This window comes from Tamandua tetradactyla, chromosome 10 (assembly GCF_023851605.1).
Source record: "Tamandua tetradactyla isolate mTamTet1 chromosome 10, mTamTet1.pri, whole genome shotgun sequence".
Lineage (NCBI taxonomy): Eukaryota > Metazoa > Chordata > Mammalia > Pilosa > Myrmecophagidae > Tamandua > Tamandua tetradactyla.
In genome coordinates this window covers 18,927,587-18,946,159 of record NC_135336.1, presented here as the reverse complement: position 1 = coordinate 18,946,159, position 18,573 = coordinate 18,927,587, and the positions used below count along the sequence as shown (strand labels likewise).

Below are 18,573 nucleotides of genomic sequence, written 5' to 3'. Positions count from 1 at the left end.
TTGCAGTAAACACTCAATATTATGTTGGGGTAGTTTTGAAGTAGTTAAACCAATGAGTTGGCAGCCATTAAACCATAGTCTCCAGAACAATCAGGGGAGTCAGGGCAGGGCAGAAGATTATAAAACTCTGACAAGAATGGCAAAATTACTTCTTGTACCTGGTGAACTACTTATCTTGAACATCATATGTGGGGGTGAGGGATGGGGTCCCAAACATCTGCCTAGGAATGTGCTGTATTGTCTCATGCTTTAAATAGTGGTCTCAGTAAAATCCCAAATCCTTTGCCATTAAACTCTACATCCTCTAACTGGTCTCTTAATAACTCTCTGTTAATCACATCAGAGTTATATGATGAAAATCTTATCATGCAAATGTAATAAAAACAAAAGGGCTGTTAATTCAAATGTGTTTAGTTTTTAAAAGTTGCTAGAATACAATATGCCAGAATGGAATGACTTTTTAAAAGGGGAATTTCTTAAGTTACAAATTTATAGTTCTAAGGCCATGAAAATGTCCAAACTAAGGCATCCAGGGAAAGATACCTTGATTCAAGAAACGCCAATGGGTCCAGAACACATCTGTCAGCTGGAAAGGTACATGGCAACATCTGCTAGCTTTCTCTCCCAGCTTCTTCAATGGCTTCCCAGGTGGTGTTTTCTTTCATCCCAAAGCTCTCTGTCTGTGTGGGCTCTCCTGGCTCTAAAGCTTTTTCCAAAATGGTTCCCTCTTAAAGGGCTCCAGTAAGCAACCCCACCTTGAACGGGTGGAGACACATCTCCATGGAAACCATCTAATCAAAAGTTACCAACCACAATTGGGTGGATCACATCTCCATGGAAACAATCAGAAAGATCCCACCTAGCAATATTAAATGAAGATTAAAGAATATGGCCTTTCTTGTGGTACATAACAGCTTCAAATTGGCACAAATAATATAGCTTGATGTGTCCATCTCTGCAAGTGATAAAAGGATTGTGCCCAGGAAACTTAAACACTTGAAGCTCCTTGGACCAGTGACTCAGACAATGCTTAAGCTGGGTAAGCCATTTGCCTCAATGACTGTCATTTTTCAAGCTTCCAGTGCTGATTAACCACTGCTCAAACCCTGTTCCCACACACATGTGTCATTCTGATTGAAAGGGTACCCCAGTTCCACTATTTAAACTATGTGATTTTGCCCCTCCCCTGTGTGCCCTATGCTGGAATGATTTTGATTTTCTTCTCTCCTGGGCTTCCTAGGGTTGATGACAACACAGTAGGTCCTGAGAGTGGACAAGGTCAAAGCAGGCAGAGCTTTTTGGCTGGTGCAGGACCTCTAGCAAGACTTACCCCCTTTTGTCCCCAACTTCCAGCTCTGGTTGAGACATGACACTCAGCACATCCATCTCAAAGAATGTGCATATTCCCACTATGTCCATATGGATTGTATAGCAACTGCAAGCCCATAACTCATTGAGTTTCTACTCAGATTTCCATGAGCTCAATATGCACATCTTGAGTGGTGACAGTGGTAAGTAATACCAAGAAAGCAGAGTCTTGGAGGGGGCTTCTTAAACTTGTGTCATTCTTGGCTTCCCCTCTTCTGCAGAAGCTGACTCTTGCCCTCAGCTGGAGTTCTTGTATATTCTTGGAGCAAAAGAGGAATCGACATTTTTTTAAGGGTCTGTTATGTGTTATAAACTACATCATTAATTAACTAACTGACTAAATAACCATTGATTGACCAGTTATCTTCACCATAGCCATAACAAAAAATTGCTTTCTTAACTTGACACATGGGGAACTGAGGCTCAAGTTCACTCAGCTAGAAAGTGATGGATTTTATTTTCTTAACCTAAAGCCATCACTTCTTTCACTAGAGTTGTTGGCCACTCTGTTGTGGTGTTGTTTTTGAGCATATTCCTACCATTTTCATATACACCTAGTGATGTGAGGTGAGGTCCAGGTTTTATATGAGATGGTGCTTTCAATCCCTAGAGTACCTTTATTATTTTCTTCAAGCTCCTTGCATTTCCTGGTCATCCAGGGAAGTGCTCCCAAGTCAGGAGTCTAAGTCAAATGATCCCACTGATGAATACAGTTTTAGGTGGGAACCTATAGCTAACTTTAATCCCATACATGTGAAATGAGTCAGTACAACATAAAGATAGAGTAGGGACCTGGAGTCAGACTATGTTTGGATATTAGCTCACAAACTACATATTGGGTAACTTTGAACAAGTTATTAAACTCTCTGGGGTTCATGGGTGGTTCAGTGGTAGAATGCTTGCCTTCCATGAGGGAGACCCAGGTTTGAGTCCAAGATCATGCACCCTCCCCCCCAAAAAAACATCTCTGTGCCTCTGTTTCCATATCTGTAATATCGGGATAATAATGACATTTATTTCATAGGGCTGTTATGAGAATTAAGTGAAACAAGTCATGTGACTAGCTTAGAAAAAGCCCAGAACATATATGGCAAGGGCTCAATGTATGTTAGTTGTTATAGTTCATATTACTATGTACCATACTCTGTTTATCTATCCTCTCATTCATTCATTAATTCATTCTCTCTCTTTCTCTCTCTCTCTCTCTCTCTCTCACACACACACACACACACACGTATTCTATATAATAACCAGCAAGGTAGGTATTACTATCCCTATTTTACAGATGAGAAAATGGAAGTTCAAGAAGTGGTAAGAGATATTTCCAGAATGACACAAACAGTATGTGCTGGAGCTGCAGTTTGAATCCAGAGTTACCTGTTCCCAATCCATACTTTACAAACTCCAAGGAGAAATTAAATTCTTGGCCAGGTGGTCAATCAGAAATGTTATGCCAAGAACAATTCTGAGGCTGCATCTGGCTGAATGGGAATGAGTGTGATCACTTAGCAACATCTCCATTTGGCCCAACATGGGGATTGCATAGCTGTTATATTTCATCTCTGCTCTGCACATCCAGTGGTAGACTTGACCATTGTTAGGAAAGAAGCCCCAGCCTGGGAACTCCTCTGGGGCAGGCACCATATCTTACTGATACCCTATGTCTACCTCTTAGCACAGTGCCTGGCACAAAGTAAGCAGTAAATGAGTTGAACTAGAATAAAACAAGCTGTCCAGAGGCTTGCTTCTTAGGATGGACCCTCTATGGTCTGAGTTTGGGTAGACTCCTTAGGTTTGACTTAGAAAGGCAAATTTTTATTCCTAAATGAAATTCAAGAAGGCTCATATACCCAGATGTTAATATCTTCCATGGCTTCCATGCTTATTTCAAGGGCAACTTTAGGGTAAGAAGATGTCCTAAATTGAAGATAAAGAAAGAAAATAGAATATTTTAATTTTATTTGAGGCATTACAATGAAACAATAGCCAGTTTATCCAGCCTACCCTCTCTTTGCTCTGCCTAGTCAACTCTCCTCCCACCCCACCAATTATAAAAGTGAATGAATATTATCTTGAGAGTGGGAAGTAAAAAGGATAGATGGAAAAGTGTTTAGATATAACACTCTACCTTTGGAACATAATCAGTCTGTGTGGCCAATGATCCTGCTTTTTTTTTCCCATTCTAATTTAGAAATTAGTGGAAGTCTGGAGTGCTTACTCTTTCTTGAGAGTCTGGGTAAAATGAGCATTTGATTTAGCTTCATATGCAAACTCTGCTTATCTACTTAGGTGTGGCCCCAGCAGAGCTCACTCTGGAGACCTTGCCCTTGAGAGGGTTGTTCTTTGGACTGAAATCCAAATGAGCATATATCTCCAGAGGGAGGAAAATGGTTACCATCACCTTCCTTTAACTGAAAATGGTATTTAGAGCCTGGTTTAATGTTTTTTGATTGAAAGCAAGAGACTGGAACAGATAACTTCTTGAATTCTCTTTTAGTTCTTAAAGAATTTTTATTGGTCATCTTTCTATTAGCCAGGTGCCAAGCTAAATGCTTTTAAGTACTGTTTTACTGTATTAAAACCACCAGAATGCAATATACCAAAAATGGAACAGCCTTTAAAAAGGGAACTTATTAAATTACAAGTTACAATTCTAAGGCCATAAAAATGTCCAAACTAAGGCATCCAGAGAAATATACCTTAACTCAAGAAAGGTCAATCCAGGAAGGCATGTGGCTGGCATCTGCAGGTCCTTGTTCCCAACTCCATGGCTTCCAACTTCTGATGCCACTGGTTTCCTCTGTAAGCATCTGTGGGCCTTCACTTAACTCCTTTGGGACACATCTCTGGGTTCTGCTTGCTTAGCAGCACCTCACGGGAAGGCACATGGCGATGTTGCTTGGCTCTGTATCTCTAAACACTTGTGTCTAGGTGTCTGCTCTCTCTCTTGGTATGCCAAGCATCTCTAAATGTCTGTGTCTCTGTTGGCTCTGAAGCAATTATTCTCTAAGTGTCTGTCTTAGTTTTTTCCAAAATGTCTCTCCTTTTAAAGGACTCAGGTAAACTAATCAAGACCCCCCTCTTGAATGGTTAGAATCACATCTCCATCTAATCAAAAGGCCACACCTAGGCAGTGTAATGGTGGTTCAGTGGCAGAATTCTCATCTGCTATGCCAGAGACCCAAGTTCAATTCCTGGATCCTGTCCATGCAAAAGAAAAAAAGGGCCAAACCCACAATGGGGTATGTCACATCTCAATGGAAACAATTTAATCCATAGATCTGACACCACAAAATTGGAGCAGGATTAAAACATGGATTTTCTGGGGTATATGATAGTTTCACACTGGCACATTCCACCCTCTGGACCCCCCAAAATACACGTTCTCTCCATATACAAAATACATTCACTCCATTATAATATCACAAAAGCCCTAAACCACTTCAGTAACAATACAAATACCTTATAAATTTAAAAAACAGTACAAAATCTCACCAAAGTTAGCTACAGGCATGGCCTGTTCTAAGGCAAAAAAAAAAAAATCTCCCTGTTTGTTGATCTGTGAAATTTAGAACAAATTATCTGCTGTCATTATACAAAGGAGGGACAGTCACAGGATACATATTTCCATTGCCATAGGGAGAAATGAAAAGGTAAACAGGGGTCACCAAACCAAAACAATTCCAAAAACCTGTAGAACAAACTCCATTGGATTTCAAAGTATAAGAATTGGTTATCCTTGGGGCTTTAGAAAGCAGCAGTCCCACTCTCTCCAAGGGCCTACACAGCTGCCCTGCCCTCCCAAAATCTGGGGTGACACAATTAGGTGTGTCACATTCTGTGGAGATGATCTAATTAAGTTCCCAGCCTGCAGTATTGAATAGGGATTAAAGGAAATGGCTTCCTCCACAAGATGGATCAGAATTAAAACATGACTTTTTGAGTGGGAGAAAGATTAATGTGATGGTGGAGTTATACAGAGAAGGTAGAGTTTAACAAGTGAGTATGATTGCTGAATCATTATGTTGATATTTCTTTAAGTCTCCAGTATCTTAGAGCAGCTATAAGTAAAAACCTGAAATTGTGGAATTGTAGCCTATACCAAATTCTGAAATATGTTCTGCAACTAATTGTTACATTGGGCTTTGAAATTTATTGCTTTTTTTGTGTGTATATATGTCATTTGTCACAAAAAAGGAAAAAAAGTCAACTGTGATGATTAAAAAATACATATTTATTCCTTCTAGCCTCCAATGTTCTGGAGCAGCTAGAAGAAAAAATCTGAGATGATGGTATGGTAGCCCATGACAAACTCTGGGATCTGTTCTGTAACTACTTGTTGAAGAGTGTTTTGAAAATTACTGCTTTTTTCTTTCTTTGCTTTGTATATATATTATACAATTTTAAAAAAAAGATTACAAAAAGAAAACCTGAGGTGAGGGTTGCAACACTGGAGAGCATTGAGGAGACCACCTTTCTCTTGGCTCTACCCTCTGCAAGCTATGGGGTAGCACCTGGAATGTCTGCTATCTCCAGGGCACCTGTTCAATCCCTCCAGAACAGTGGGGTGGCAGCCAGGCTTCTCACAATCTCCAGTTTATGTGCTCTACCCTCTCCAAGGCCAGGGGCAGCAAAACTCTTCCTGAGCAATGAAGCAGAAGGCCTGCCCTCTGCTTCCAGGGCAAACTCACCCTTTCCATGTATATGGGTGAGTCCACTCTCCTAACCCAAGATTTCCTGGCTCCATACCTTAGCTTCCATGGTTCTGCATCTGAAGTCAGTTTTCCTTCAATGTGTCCATTTTCTGTTCCTTTTAGTACAGATTGGCAGCAGTTTCATCTATACCAATCCCACAATACTCTTGTTGGTTTCCTATCCAATATGCTGGGATCATACCCAGTAGACAATAGGACTTTCCACAAATCCTTTCTGGATAATTCCTTCTCACATCCTCGCTTGTCATGTAATGGTTAACTGCTTCCATGTTTGGTTATCTCTTCATGTAGGGCCCTATTCTCTGGGGTCTCCCTTTCTGGAAACCCAGAATTTTCCAGACCATCAATTTCTGATTTATTTGTATCCAGGAGTCCAGTCCTCACCTTATCTCTTTCCTATCACATTTCATATAAGCTGCAAGGAAAATACATGGTGCATTTTCCACATTTAGTTTAGAAGTCTCTTCAGCTAAGTATCATGGCTCACCACTTTTAAATTCTAACTTCCATGAAAAATCAGGACACAATTTGGCTAACTTCTTTGCCTCTTTAAAACAAGGATCGATTTCCTTCCAGTTTACAAAAACACATGCATCACATCTGTCAAAGACCTATCACAAGTATTTTAAAGTCCACATCGCTACTGTGCCAGTTTGAAGCTATTGTACCCCAGAAAAGCTGTGTTTAATCCTGATCCAATTTTGTGGGGTCAGTAGCTGCTTTTAATCTGACATCAATACTGTGGGGCAGAAACTTTTTATTAGATTATCTCCATGGAGATGTGGGGTACCCAATTGTGGGTGTGACCTTTTGATTAGATGGCAATGTGACTCCACTCATTTTGGGTGGGTCTTTATTTGCTTCCTGGAGTCTTTAAAAGAAGAAACATTTTGGAGAGTCCCAGAGCTGACAGAGGAGAGTGAACTGAGAGAAGATGTAGATGCTTGGAGACAATTGCTTCAGAGAACAGAGACACAGGTGTTTGGAGATGCTTGGAGCCCAGCAGATGTTGCCATGAGATGTTAAGCCAGCAAGAACCTGGAAAGAGCCAAGGGAAGCCAAGAGATGAAAGCCAGCCCTGGATATGCAAGGTGAGGAACCCCTACAGGAACAGAGACTGAGAGCAATGGAACCCAGGAGCAAGGGACTAGCAGATGCCAGCCACATGACTTTCCAGCTGACACAGCTGTTCCAGATCCATTGGCCTTCCTCAAATTCAGGTATCTTTCCCTGGAAACCTTAGTTTGGATATTTTTATAGGCTTAAAACTGTAAACTTGCAATTTATGTACCCCAGAAAAGCCATGTTCTTTTAATCTTAATCCAATCTTATTGGAACAGACCTATTGTTTAGGGTGGGACCTTTTGATTAAGGTTTGTTTCCATGGAGATATAACCCACCCAATTGTGGGTGGGACCTTTTGATTAGGCGGTCTCCATAGAGATGTATCTTAATATACTTACCGTATTATATATTTAATATAATTACAGAACCATTTTGGGAAAAGCCGGGAACTGACACAGAAACATTTGGAGATGCAGAAAGAAAACACCCCTGAGGAAGCTGTTTGAAACCTAAAGCCAAAGGACCAGCAGACACCAGCCACGTGCCATTACAGCTGACAGAGATGTTGCAGATGCCATCGCCCTCTCTTTAGTAAGGTATCTTTCTCTGGATGCCTTACTATGGATATTTTTATGGCCTTAGAACTGTAAACTTGTAACTTAATAAATCCCCTTTATAAAAACCAACCTGGTCTTGTGAAATGAAGATAGAAAGTTAGCAGACATTGCCATGTACCTTCCCAGCTGGCAGAGGAACCCCAAACATCATTGGCCTTTTCTTTGGAGTTAAGTGCCTCAAGGTGTCTGGAGGATAAATGTGGATATTCCTGAGGAAGTTAATCAGAATCTTTCATTTGGTGGTACTGAGTGCTGGTGGGAGCAGACAAATTTGACCAAACTAATCACATCAAACAGTAAACTTCAGTCATTTATAGATGACCTCAGACTCCTGCCTGCACTGACTATTCTTGATACTCATTATAATGAGCTAACATCCCTTCCTTCTGCTATAAGAAAACTAGAAAATATTCAGAAACTTAATGCCAGACATAACAAATTAGATATACTCCCTAGAAAAATTGCATTTTAAGAAACCTGAAGGGTCTGTATCTCCAGCATAATGAACTAACTTGCATACCAGAGGGATCTGAACAACTCTTCAATTTAGAAGATTTAGATCTTTCCAACAATCATCTTACAACTGTTCCAACCAGTTTTTCTTCTCTACCCAGTCTGGTGCTACACAACCTTTCCAGTAATCAACTGAAGAATTTGCCAGCAGAAATAAATAGAATGAAAAGATTAAAACATTTGGATTGTAATTCAAATTTCTTGGAAACTATGCCTTCTGAATCGGCTGGCATGGATTCACTGGAATTGTTTTATTTGTGAAGGAATAAATTATGTTTTCTGCCAGAAATTCCTTCTTGTAGACTATTGAACGGATTGCATATGGGTGAAAACCAGATTGAAATATTAGGCGCAGAACACATTAAGCATCTGAATTCTATCCTTGTGCTAGACCTGAGGGATAACAAGTTAAAATCTATTCCAGATGAAATTGTGCTACTACAGACTTTGGAAACCCTTGACCTAAGCAACAATGATATTAACAGTCTTCCCTATACATTGGGAAGCCTTCATTTGAAATTCTTGGCACTAGAAAGAAATCCTTTGAGAATGATTCAAAGAGAAATCATAAAGAAACTCAAGAAGTCCTAAAATATCTACTAAGCAAAATTAAATGATGGACCTAGCCAAAATGACTCTACTGTTGAGACTGACATGACACTACCAAGTTAATCCATAGTCAAGGCACATGCCATAATTACAAAAAATATTAGACTATAATGATAAGGAAACAAATTTTATTCCTGATGGAATGTTCGATGCAGTAAAAAACAACTTCTTAATAGTTGTCAATAGTTACTTCTATTAACTTCAGTAAAAATCAGCTATGTGAAATTCCAAAAAGGACTGTGGAACTGAAGGAAATGGTTTCTGATGTCAATTTCAGCTTTAATAATCTTCCTTTATTTTACTGGAATTACGTTTGCTTCAAAAATTGCCTTTTTTAGATCTCAGAAACAATTTTTTTAATTCTTTGCCTGAAGAAATGGAATCACTGATAAGACAACAAATGATCAAACTTTCTTTTAATAGGTTCAAAATATTACCTGAAGTTCTGTATTGTATTCCCACACTTGAAACAATTCTAATTAGCAACGGCTGGATCTGTGGACCCTAAGAAAGTGAAGACAATGGAAAATTTTACTACACTGGATCTTCAAAATAATGACCTCCTACAAATTCCATAGAGCTCAGTAATTGTGTAAATTTAAGAACATTAATATAGATGGAAATCCATTCTGTGATCCTTGAGCAGCCATATTAATGAAAGGAACATCTACTACGTTAAAATATCTGAGAGATTGAATTCCTACTTAAATTGGGATTGTCTTATGTCAAGTTAGTTCTTAGAAGGATATAATATTTTCTTTTAGTATCACCCTAAAGCTAATTGCTCTAATTGAACTTTTATTTCCCCCAAATCATCTAGCCATTGGCATAATTGACCCAGGCCATATTCACTGCCATTGAATATTTTTACACTGACAACTATTTAACATTTTTCTAAGGTCTTACGTACATTTATAGTGATGGTAATCGTGTATAGTGTTCATACATTATGTTCTGAATGCTTTGCATAGGATTTATCCTACTTATTTTCATTTCCTTATACAATATAGCAAGGTGTTTCTTCAAAAATGAATTTTTGTTTAACACAGTTTAATATTTGTATAATGAAAAGTTTTTGTAGAAGTGGGTTTTTTTTTTCCATTTCTGTTTGTGTTACATGTAATGTGGCCAATTGTTTTTGAATACAATTATCCACTTTCTACCTTTCTATTTGACATAAAATCAATTTGCATTTTGTTGAGTACAGTTCTTTGACATTTAGAAAAACTAGACTTTTCATTATCTGTTATGGGGTTGGTCTCATACAAGTTTTTAATTAACACTTACTATTTCATTTTTGTTTTAATCTAGTTGAAATATTTCTTCTCTAGCTATTGATTAGGACTATTCACTCTGCTTTATGGAATCAGAAAGTTGCTAATGTCACAGAAATGCCACACATGATAACAAGTTATTGTTGGAATAAATAGTGAAAGTGTTGCTTTAGTTGCATTTGCAATTTTGAATTTAAAACTTGAAAAGTTAAAAAAAAAAACATCTCTGGTATATTACGTTCCAGCAGCATCAGCAAAGTCAAACAGATGGCCTCTGGTGAATGTGACTTTGAGAGAGGTGAATGGTGTTACAAAGATTGATACCAAAATCCCAGGGAATTAGCAACCTGGAACTTCCCTGAAGTATCAAAAAAATCACCTGATACTGCCCACTTTCACAGCAACGTGCTACATTATAAATGGTTCACTTTTTATAAGAAGGCAGAAATAACAAGACCCAAAAGTTGCTAACCCTGCTCACAACACAATCCCAACACATTCCAACTACAAACATTTGCATCATAAGGCAAAGGGCCAAAGATTTGGGACCTGAGGAGGGGTTAAGGCATACAGACCCCAAAAGCAGCAGTACCACATGAGATATCAGTCACAGTCAATCACCCCCATTCCCCATGCAAAAAGCAACATGAAGTCCAGATCAAGTTCACGCAAAGCATCTGACCTAAACTTACTATGTGATTGTCTGGGTTTATTTTTTCTCTAACTTCAGCCACCCAGAAATGCTTTATCCACCTCCAAAAAGGCATAATGAAGGAAAAAGGACTCAGAGCAAGGCCAAGTCACTCCAAGCCTACAAACTCTTTTCCATCAGAGGCTTGAACTGCACATTGAAAGGAGTTTATGGAACTCCTTTGCCCTAAGAATCTCAATCCCAGAAAAGGACCCTCACCTTGCTTTAACCAAGAACTTCACAGGGGTAATAAAATCTTCAATGGGAATTAGTTCTTTGACTAGTTGCCATCACCAGATCTCTATTTCAAACAGTATTTTGATGTTTGTTTTTTTTTCAATATCTACTCTTTTCTTCTTTCAAAGAGTTTCTGCTCTAATGGATAAAGTAATGTTAAAAGTTTTCCTCCTTAGTCTCATGAGCATGCTGAGAGACATGATACTAGATGAACTGCCCATACTTGTACCAAGCACCCCACTGGGGGAAGGAGGTGTGCAGGTTGCTGAGCATGAGCTCAGTGCAGTGGGGATGTGACTAAGAATGTAGCTGTCAACTTCCTCCCAGTGTCATTGTGAGAACTACTGAGCACCATTGCCTCTGGGAAGGGTGGACAAGCTTCATGTGGCAGTGGGGCATAAATTAAGGGCAAGTATTCATATTTAGTCCTAAACTATCTTTAGTGTTAAGGTACCTTTAGTTCTAGGATTCATTTGTGCCTTGGGATTGTACTGACAAGTGAAAATACCAAAACTGAGTAATTAGAAGGTCATTATTCATATTTTAAATAGATTTCGAGTCCCAAAAATGTTTTACTAAGACTAAAGGAAACAGTGTAACAGAAGTGACTACTTATTCAGAATGATGGATATTTTGGTAATGAATGGTGATAGCACAATATTGTGAAACTAATTAACAGCCCTGAAATATATATCTGACTGTGATTAAAAGAGGAAATATTAGATTGTATGTACAGTAACAGAATGTATATTTTTTAATCCATGGAGGTACACTACACAAACAGTAAACTCTAAGTTAAACCACAGATTAGTGTCAATGGCACAATTATAAAAATATGCTCTCATCAAACGTAACAAATGTTCCACACCAATGCAAGGTGTGGAACAAGGGGTGGAATATGGGAATCCTCTATTTTGTGCCTGATTGCTCTGTCAACTCACAACTTCTTGAATAAAGAAAAAAGCTAGTAAAAAATAACAATATGATCTACAGCAGTGTTTCCTAAAATGTTGTGAGGAATCATCTTTAGGAGAATGGAAATAGACACAGCATTAAAGAAAGAATCTAGCTAAAGTTTGGGAAAGCCTGAAAGTATATTCCCCTGTTAGAAAGGCAAAGGCATATTAGCGTACTGAATTAAATAACCTAGATGAAATGCACGAATTCCTAAAACACACAAACTACCTATAATGACTCAAGAAGAAATAGAAGATCTCAACAAACAAATAACTATTAAAGAGATTGAATCAGTAATCAAAACCCTTCCAACAAAGGAAAGTCCAAGACCATATGGCTATTCAGGGGAATTTTACCAAACATTCCAGGAAGAATGAACACCAATCCTGCTCAAATTCTTACAAAAAATTAGAGAAGTCATCACACTCTAATTCATTCTATGAATCTAACATTACCATCATACCAAAGCCAGGTAAAAATACCATAAGAAAAGAAAATCACAGACTAATATCTCATATGAATATAGACACAAAAATCCTCAACAAAATACTAGCAAACTGAAGCCAATAACACACCAAAAGAATTAGATCCCATGATCAAGCGGGATATATCCCAGGTATGCAAGGGTGGTTCAACATAAGAAAATCAATTATGTAATACACCACATTAAGAGAATGGAAGGGAAAAAAATGCATGATCATCTCAGTTAATGCAGAAAAGCCATTTGACAAAATCCAGCATGCTTCTTGATAAAAGCAATTAGAACACTGGAAATAGTAGGGAACTTTCTCAACATGATAAAGGGCATATAGGAAAATCCCACTGCTAGCATCATACTCAATGGTGAAAGACTGAAAGCTTTCTGTCTAGGAGCAGGAACAAGGCAAAGATGTCCACTGTGACCAATGTTATTCAACATTGTACTGGAAGTTCTAGCCAGAGCAATTAAGCAAGAAAAAGGAATAAAAGACATCCAAATTGGAAAGGAAAAAATAATGCTTTCACTATTTGCAGACAACATGATCCTTTATATAGAAAGTCTTGAAAAACTACAACAAAGCTCCTGGAGCTAATAAATTAATTCAGGAAAGTTGGTGTGGTACAAGATCAAACCCAAAAATCAGTAGTATTTTGATACACTAGCAATGAACAATTGGAAGAAGAAACTACAAAAGAATTTTACTCCCAATAACAACTAAAAAATCAAATTTACAGGAATAAATTTAACCAGGGATGTAAGGTTTTGTACACAGAAAACTACAAAACATTGCTAAAAGAAATTAAAGAAGACCTAAATTAATGGAAGGGTATTCCATGTTCATGAATTGGAAGAGTAACTATTTTTACAATGTCAATACTACCCAAATCTTGTTACAGATGCAATGTAATCCCAGTCAAAATGCCAATGGCCTTCTTTGCAAGACATGGAAAAGGAAATCATAAAATTTACATGGAAGTATAAGGGACCCCAATAGCCAAAGCCATCTTGAAATAGAAGAACAAAGTTGGAGGACTAGTGTCTCCTGATCTTAAAACTTATTACAAAGCCACACTCTGTGGCTATACATATAAACCTATAATCTACATTCTGGCCTTATGAGTTTGCATGTCTTCAGTTTATATGTGTGTCTTTATGCTGGTTTGATTATTGTGGCAACAGTAGCCAGGATTTCTCCATCTTTAGGAAGATACCACCCACTTCAGAATCCTTTCTTTCCTTCCTTTCCTCTATCTGAAAACATTACAGAGAATCTCTATGTTCCAGGTCTTGCACTAAGCATTAAGATATGTCATGGACCCCACTGGTGTATACAGAGCAGTTGCAGCTCTTAGAGGGGTTAGGCTCAAAAGTTAATAATGAAGGCAAAAATAAGTATTCTCAACATTACTCTTGAAAAAATTTTAAATTTTCCCTGAATTTGGTGAAATTGTCACATTTTGAGGAGCACAAAGACTACTGAGGGACCTTGTGTCTTAACTGAGGAATGTCACTCATCCTGTATTTCTCCAGGGAACAGATTCAGTATGTGGAATGGTATTGTTTAAGTTGTTATTTTTCTTTCAGTGTTCTGCTTTGTTCTACTTTGTTTTGGGTAAACTTGAAGTTGTGTGAGTTATGTATGTATATGGTACACATTAATTTAAATACATTGAAAAATTCCTAGTGGGACACATGGTTTCTGTAGTTCTCATATCTCTACTGCTCTCATCATTCTCAAACTTTCTCCAAAATGCTTCGTCTTTTAAAGGATTCCAGTAAAGTAATCAAGACCCACCTGGAATGGGTGGAGTCACATCTCCCACTACTCAAAAGTTAATATTCATTCTGCCACTAAAGGTTACCTCTGATAGTAGGAAAATATGCTTACCCTAGTTGAGCTTAACAGTTTACCCTTTGTACTTAGTTCACAGAAAGACATTAGCCAGACCTCAGTGCTGCTTACAGGAATAAGATAACGATAAGAATAGTGTCAAGAACACCATGTTGCACAGTGAGTCAGTGACTTCCTCCTCAGAAACCAAAAGTGTGACACACCTGAGCAGTCAGCTAAGAAAAGAGTCATGAAGGCTCTGCAGATAGAAGTTTGCACATCAATATCTAAATCTCATCACTGAAGCTGGAACAACAAGACATGCTTGAGACAACACAGGATTAAGAAATTCATCTGTACACTTCTCACAAAGATCCAATATTATCACTGACCTGCAAGAATACATCATGCAGTCATTACGTAATTTTTGACCCTTGCCTTGTTTTCTTTACCTATAAAAACTCTAACTCACATCCCCTACTTCAAACTGGTTTTGTGAAGATTCCTCCAGTCCCTTGCCAGTGCACTTACAATAAATCACCTTCACACTGAGAGACATGTTTTTCATTTGTAGAACCAGATCAGGTGGGCCTTTCTATTGGAAAAAGCCATGCTTGCTGTATCACCTCCAGGGTGAGGACTGGGGTGGGGGTGCAGGAAAGAGAAGAGGGTTATGGAGGACTTAAGCCACTTCTGTAATATATTTTTTAAAACAGATGTATTTTTATTGCATCTTGAAAATATCACAAGTATGTCAGGCATCTTGTTTGTCTGATACTGGACAAAGGTGATGAATTCTCTGCTCAATGGCTCAAATGATCAATTCCTGAGACACTGAGGTTTCTAAAATAGAAAGAGTTTATTGCTAGGTGTGAAGAAGGAGAACAGACAGCCTTAGGGCTGCTAAATTTAATAAATTACTAGTTTACAGTTCTAAGGCTGAGAAAATGTCCCAATTAAAGCAAATCTATAAAAATGTCCAAATTAAGGCACCAACAAGAGGTTACCTTCACTTAAGAGAGGCCTATGAAGTTCAGGGTTTCTCTCTCAACTGGAAAGGCACATGGCGAACATGGTGATATCTTTTAGCTTCCTCTCCAGGCCTCTTGCTTCATGAAGCTCCTCCAGGGGCATTCTTCTTCATCTCCAGAGGTTGCTGGCTGGTGGTCTTTGTCGTTCTCATCTCTCTGCTGCTCTCCTCATTCTCAAGCTTTCTCCAAAATGTGTCATCTTTTAAAGGATTCCAGTAAAGTAATCAAGACCCACCTGGAATGGGTAGAGTCACATTTCTCACAATTCAAAAGTTCATATCCACAATTGGGCAAGTCACATCTCCCTGGAGATGACCTAGTCAAGTTTCCAACCTACATTATTGAATAGGGATTAAAAGAAATGGTTGCTCCCACAAGATGGATTAGGATTAAAACATGGATTTTCAAGGCTACATTAATCCTTTCCAACTGGCATGACTTGTTACCACTAAAATATTAAGTATACACAGAGCTGAGACTAGCCATTATATATACATATACATATACATCATATACTAAAATAGTAAGAATACACAGGGCTGAGACTAGCTACTCTAGCTATTATAATAAAAAGTATTAACAAGGGTGAGTCAAGGCTAGAATAACCATTACAAAAGTAAGTAAAAGCAAGAACAGTTTACAAATGAAAAGGAGTGCAATTGAGTTTCCAACCAGTTAATAGCTAACTCACGTTCTTCCATTAGCATTTGGGCATTGGCCCTTACAAGTTACTTTGAGAAAAAGACAAGATAGACGGAGTAACAGTTTTTACAGTCACAAAGGCCCAAGATAAGGGCTTTTATAATCATTATCAGATATCAGGGCAGCTGAATTATAGTTCAGAGATTTCAAGTATTTTTGTCTCTCTATTCTAATATACCAGAAAGAAAAAAGGAATATTTGCATAATGATTCAATAGTCATAATCACCCCTTAAATCCTAGCTTCTGTTACAATTCCTCCCTCTCATTTGATAAATCTTTCAATCTTCAGGGATATCTGGGCAAGGACACTTCTAATTTCTTCATGCTGAAAAGGGGCATTGACATTATTGGGCAAAGGGATGGACCTGGTGGTTGTTCTTGGAGAGATCAGGAATTCTGGGTTTCATGGCTTATCTGGCATAGGAACAATCCATAGACCTTAAATCTCTGAAAAATGAATTTAATGAGTAAAACTCTTATAAAGCCAAGGGTATCCTTTAGGGTTTCCAGGAACACTATTGGTTGAGGTTTGCCATACTGTGGCAGTTTCCAATAGCTGACTGAAACTTGCATAAAAGTAACCTCCAGAATGACCTCTCAACTCTATTTGCAATCTCTTAGCCTTTGAAATTGTATTAATTTCCTCCCTTTTGGTCAAACAATCCCATGATGCCAGGATGAGGTTCATCTCTGGGAGCCATGTTCTATGTTGTCAGGGCCAGACTTATCCTGAGAGTCATGCCCTATGTTGCCAAGGAGACTTATACCCCTGGAAATCATGTCCCATATAGGAGGCAGGGCAGAGATTGGCTTGGGGAGAGACACTTTAGCGACAATAGAGGTTTTCTGGAGATGAGAACCTCATTAGGCATTAATTATATGTAGGCTCAGTTTTGCCATTTCAGAACTAAGCTTTATAAAGGCAAACCTCAAGGGCTTGGTTTATTAAATTGGGAGCCCTTATTGCTTAAGAGACTATCAGGAATTCCCTAGGTCAGGAAGATTTTTTTTCTCCAGTCTCTCGAGGGACTTTGCGAATGCTTTTTCATTATTATGCAAAATACTTTGAAATGCATCAGGGTGTAACATTAACTTATACAGAATATTAAAATTTTATTTCTTATTCTAGGTTCCATGTCAAGTTAAGCTTAGTAAGGTTGTTTAAATCAGTTGACAAGACAAATGAAATTAGATAGTGTGCTACAGAAAATTTAAATTTTGAACAAAATAAACATCTTCTTATTTGTTCTCACATAGAAGCTGAACAGACAGTACTGTATTTTACTTTGTATTTTGATTTGCTTTAGTCTTAACCAGATTAGCTTCATTCACATCTGTAATTGAAGTCTGATGTCTTTTTTGGTTTCTTTAACAGTTACTGTATGGAGTAATGTTGACTTTCAGAGCTGGAATACTCTAATTTTGAGTCTCAGGTGTCACACAGAAACTTAAAAGTTCCAGGGAACTACCAGATTATGCAAAGAGCAAAGTGCCTCAGAATTTAGAAGTAACAGTTAGAGCTCAGAAGTATATTTCAGTGCTGTAAGAGCTTACAGTTTATGTCCTAATTTTCTTACAAGCATTTTTAAATGAAGCTACTTTCAGAAATAAAAACATTTGAAAGTTGTCTTATACTGATAAACCAGGGCAGAGGTTTTGTCCTGTTTCACCTTTACACATTTGCCAGAATTATGTTAATGAACAGATAAAATATAATTTGTATATTTGTCCTGCCTCTCTTTTAAAGTTTCTCCTTGTTGTAGATGAAACTCTGACATATAGCTGAACATATATATTTTTAGAGAAGCATTAGAGCAAAGCAGTGTGACTGACAATAAGTTTGGCTGTCTCTGTGATCTGTAGCCTTTTAAAAAAAATAACTCCAAGCATGTGTAACAACACCATATTATTGTCTAAGATTATACAGACACAGTGAGAACATTGTCAAGTTTTAGGAACTTTATACAAGCTCTAAATATATTAATAAGATTTTTCCCCATACAAATTTAGCTAACAAAAGTATTAAAAAATCCCCTTTAACCACTGTAACACCTCTTCTGTAATGTTATACTATTTTAACAACTCACTTTTACAAGGTGAGGGAACAAATCCTTTGTTATAGTTTTCTTTTAAAAATGTTAAGACTTGTCTTCTGAAATAAAGGAAGATAAGGCCAACATAAACCTTAACAAGGATATTATTCTAATTTTAAATCTCTGTTTTCTAGCAGAGTACTCAGATGGTTAAGAAAAGCTTTTAAAAACTATTCATGAAGGGATACAGACTGTGCAACAGGACTAGATACAAAAACTCAAAAATGGACAGCACAATAATACCTAATTGTAAAGTAATCATGTTAAAACACTGAATGAAGCTACATCTGAGCTATAGGTTTTTGTTTTGTTTTGTCTTGTCTTGTTTTGTTTTTACTATTATTACTTTTATTTTTTTCTCTATATTAACATTCTATATCTTTTTCGG

The 18,573-nt window shown here is 37.7% G+C and overlaps 1 protein-coding gene and 1 pseudogene across 3 annotated transcripts in view; one reads left to right on the top strand and one right to left on the bottom strand.

The window, feature by feature from the left end:
• Positions 1 to 18,573, bottom strand: part of LMLN (leishmanolysin like peptidase) — a 271,959-nt gene that overhangs the window by 40,811 nt on the left and 212,575 nt on the right. For 2 of the 3 annotated variants that reach the window (XR_013158484.1, XR_013158485.1), the window contains exons 19-20: positions 15,366 to 15,624; positions 9,325 to 9,391 (exon numbers count right to left, since the gene is read on the bottom strand). The gene's annotated coding sequence lies outside the window, so the exon portion shown is untranslated. The remainder of the gene's footprint in view (positions 1 to 9,324; positions 9,392 to 15,365; positions 15,625 to 18,573) is intronic. The other variant, XR_013158486.1, reaches the window with a different exon arrangement.
• LOC143647602 (leucine-rich repeat-containing protein 40-like) lies at positions 1,487 to 9,595 on the top strand (annotated as a pseudogene).